This window comes from Budorcas taxicolor, chromosome 16 (genome assembly GCF_023091745.1).
Source record: "Budorcas taxicolor isolate Tak-1 chromosome 16, Takin1.1, whole genome shotgun sequence".
Classification (NCBI taxonomy): Eukaryota; Metazoa; Chordata; class Mammalia; order Artiodactyla; family Bovidae; genus Budorcas; species Budorcas taxicolor.
In genome coordinates, this window is record NC_068925.1 from 75,812,471 (window position 1) to 75,816,843 (window position 4,373).

At 45.0% G+C, this 4,373-nt stretch overlaps 1 non-coding gene across 1 annotated transcript; it reads left to right on the top strand.

Moving 5' to 3' along the window:
- Positions 1–2,863: 2,863 nt before the first annotated feature.
- On the top strand, positions 2,864–2,998 carry LOC128061898 (small nucleolar RNA SNORA48). Its single transcript, XR_008200753.1, has one exon. It is a non-coding gene; the product is annotated as a small nucleolar RNA SNORA48 (small nucleolar RNA).
- Positions 2,999–4,373: the final 1,375 nt, after the last annotated feature.

Below are 4,373 nucleotides of genomic sequence, written 5' to 3' on the forward strand. Positions count from 1 at the left end.
GAATGAGTTCGGGATAGACTCTATGTCCTGAAGGTGAGCCTTGGTTGGGTGGAAACTTTGAAAGAGGGGTGTTGGCTGATGGAAAGATGGGCTCTGGCTGGAGGACTGCACAGAGCTTAGCAATCTCTCTGCCAAGAGATACCCCTTTTTATTTTAGCTGGTGGGATTCTAGTGGTAACTGGGCCACTGAACCCCACTAAGTCTGAAGCCTACAATCTCACTATATTAAAAATTGTCGCTAAACCGTGTCTCTTTTGCAACCCTATGGACCATAGCCCATCAGGCTCCTCTGTCCATGGAATTTCCTAGACTAGATTACTGGAGTGAGTTGCTATTTCCTCCTCCAGGGGATCTTACCGACCCAGGGATCAAACCGGTGTCTCCTGCATTGGCAGGGGCATTCTTTACCACTTAGCCACCAGGGAAGCCCATATTAAAAGTCAAGTCGATTCAAATTTCTGCCTTAGTCAGGATTGGCTAAGAATTTGTGAGAAGATGCAGAAAGAGGTGAGGTCTGAGCTAGCAAGGAGAAGCTCATGGCACGTGAGGGCTGAGGAGGTCCACATACTGAAGCTGGCTTTACCACTTGCTTGCTGGCTGGCTTGATTCATACTCAGATTACTGAAGAGCTCTGAGCTTCATTTCCCTCCTCGGTAAAAGAGGAAGTGACATGACTCCGCAGGGGCTTTGTAAAATTGGCTGCTGTAACGTGTGGGGTGGGATGGAGCCTGGCTGGCTGGGGGAGGACCGGCAGCATCAATTTCTGTTTGAAAGGAATGAAATGAGGCAGAAGAAAAAGACATGAAGTATGTCTAACATCATTCATTTAGCAGACCTGCTATGTAACAGACGCTAAACTCAGAGTTGAATAAACAAAGATAGACCATATGGTATCCCTGCCCCCAAGTTGCCCACAATCTAAGAGAGGAGACAGACTGTATATTTTGATGTCAACTCTGAAATATTTGGTCCTCAAGAAAGGAAAAAGTTACCGAAATACAGGAAGAGAAAGTGTGGGGCCTCTTTCTTTCCATCATCTTGCTCACCCACCACAGCACACTTCTGCTTCTCCTGGGACCGGATGCGTGCATTTCACTCTGGAGGAAATTATTAGAGAGGCACACTTGGCTGCAGATCTAAGCCAAGTTCTCTAGTAAAATTTACCGATAAAGTTTATATTTTTATATCCATCTGTTTGACAACTGTGTCTTATTTCTCGATTGATTCTGAATTCAATTGGGGAATAAAGGGGTGTTGTTTATTGGTTTTCACAAAATCCAACATGACACAGATTATTGTAGTGCAGAAAGATGCATAAAGCGTAGAATCAATGTGTAGTAGGGAGGGATTTCTTTTATATGGTGTGTGTGTGTGTGTGTGCGTTCACATATGTGTGCACATGCATGTGAAGAGAGGGTGTGTCAGGAAAGATTCACAGAAGGGGGAATGGGTCACTAGCCAAAGGATGATGGAAAAAGAAAGACAAGAAGACTGCATGTACAGGGAATTGACAAGGTGAGAGACAGCACATGTAAACAAACCAGGAAAGATAAAAGCGATGTGCAGATTTTCATTAAAGTATTAGTATCATTTTTTCAACCTTGTATTAAAGGGCCCAGTTTCACAGGATAACATCTCTCAGCTCTCTCCCTGTCAGAGCTGACAGTGTCCTAGTAAACAGAGAAGGGCTCCATCAGAACTGTCCCCGTGCTGATTGCGATGACACTGCAGAATCCTTAGGGACGTTGCTTCACCCCAACCACTCAGAAGCTCGAGTCTGGGTCTCACCGCCATTGTCAGGGCACACTGCCCAGGACTCCAGTTTCCCCATGTAGAAAAGGAGCAGCAATATCATCTCTAAGGCTTCCTCCAGCCTTGACCTTCTTGGAGCTCTTATCCTTTCACATTGTTTTGTTTTGTTTCAGTCAATTCTTTCTTGACCTTTCCAGCTCTCAACAGAGCTCTCCATTCTCAAGGTCTGTATAGATTAATTATCAATATTTCAGATCTTGCTCTGCCAACTCGTGGAAGCACATCCCTGTAGGACATCACTTGACTCTTATTTCTCCACTCCTTTATTATCCACAAAGGAGAGTGTATTAAATTTGTAGAGAGGAAAAAATAGTGGGCTGAGCCAGTTTGGTTTTAAAATCAAATACAATTCCTGAAGCCCTTCTCCTTCCCTTAAGGACTCCCATTACCCCGTAGTCATACTTACAGACCCATAAAAAAGGTTAATGCCAAGATTGTCTCTATCCTGAAAGTAGGGCAAGTATGGAAATGTTTACTCCTCTAGGGCAGAGTTTCTCAACCTTGGCACTATTGACATTTGGGCTAGATGATTTTTTTGGGGGGAGTGTGTGGTGTCGGGGTTAGCCTATGCCCAGTAGGATGTTTAACGGCACTGACTGTCTTTACTAACCGGAGGCCGGTAGCGCTCCTTCCCCAGTCACGACGATTAAAAATGTATCCAGGCACTGTCCAATGTCCTTTGAGGGTCAAAAGTGCTCTTTGAGAATCTAAGAGGTTACTTTCCCCTAGCTGAGGTGACTGAATTTATCATAAGGATGCGTGCACATCTTTAGAGAATGTACTTCTTTTTTAATGTTATTCATTCCCGTATTCATTCAACAAATTAAGTTGCTACCAGAAATGTTTGCTATACTTCTTGACCATTGAAACTGTCATTTCTTGGATCTGTTTTAAGCCTGACATACTGGCTTTCTCTTGGCCACAGTAGCCCCTGCTGCCATTCACCACCTTATGGTGTGTGGCCTCACTCCAGCGCTTTTGTGACCCCGTGGACTATAGCCTGCCAGGCTCCCCTGTCCATGGAATTTTCCAGGCAAGAATATTGGGTTGTTGTCCCTGACCTGGGTAGAGTGGCACCTGATTGATGGTGCCTGTCTCATGTCAGTGAGGGACAAAACACCTCCTTGTTTATCCCAGCTTGGCTTTTGCTCTGTACTCATGCCTGGTTCATGCCCTAGACACATAGATTAAAAAAGAAAGCAGAACACTGGGTTGCCCTTTCCTACTCCAGGGGATCTTCCTGGCCTTAGGGTCGAACCCCTGTCTCCTGCAGTAGCAGGTGGATTCTTTGCAGCCTGGGAAGTGCTGGGCATCGTAGAGCTTGCTCATTTCCAGCTCTGTGCTTCCAGACCTGTCGCTCATCCACAGGAAATCATCTGCAACAGCGAGAACACCAAGGGTCTGAAGGTAAGGCCTTGAAGTCTAGTTCTGGTTCTGCCAGTTCCCAGTTGTGTGACCTTAGAACAGCACGAGTCTGTGTGAATGTCACATCCTGGTCTGTAAAATGGGAAGGACATGTGGCACCCCCCTGCTTACTCATCCGGTTGATTGAGGAGAAAAAGAAGAGCAAGGCAGAGGACGTGATCTGAAAAGGAGAAGGCACCGTACAAGAGAGAACGATTGTTGTTCTCATGATCATTATCTGTAAAACAAAAGGTATTGACAAGAAGTGCTTGTCAAGCAGAGAGAAAGCCGGCGGAGGGAGAGAAACAATTACCACCTAGATTGGAACAGGATAAGGAGTTAGAGCAGAAAGGCATAGTCCTTTGCTGATCTGGGGGCAACTAAGCTCACTTCTGACAGAATGTGCTCCACTGGAGAAGGGAATGGCAAACCACTTCGGTATTCTTGCCTCGAGAACCCCATGAACAGTATGAAAAGGCAAAATGATAGGATACTGAAAGAGGAACTCCCCAGGTCCGTAGGTGCCCAATATGCTACTGGATATCAGTGGAGAAATAACTCCAGTAAGAATGAAGGGATGGAGCCAAAGCAAGAACAATACCCAGCCGTGGATGTGACTGGTATAGAGGCAAGGTCTGATGCTGTAAAGAGCAATATTGCATAGGACCCTGGAATGTCAGATCCATGAATCAAGGCAAATTGGAAGTGGTCAAAGAGGAGATGGCAAGATTGAATGTTGACATTCTAGGAATCAGCGAACTAAAATGGACTGGAATGGCTGAATTTAACTCAGATGACCATTATATCTACTACTGTGGGCAGGAATCCCTCAGAAGAAATGGAGTAGCCATCATGGTCAACAAAAGATTCCCAAATGCAGTACTTGGATACAATCTCAAAAACAACAGAATGATCTCTGTTTGTTCCCAAGGCAAACCATTCAATATCACAGTAATCCAAGCCTATGCCCCAACCAGTAATGCTGAAGAAGCTGAAGTTGAACGGTTTTATGAAGGCCTACAAGACCTTTTAGAACTAACACACCAAAAAGATGTCCTTTACATTATAGGGGACTGGAATGCAAAAGTAGGAAGTCAAGAAACACCTGGAGTAACAGGCAAATTTGGCCTTGGAATATAGAATGAAGCAGGGCAAAG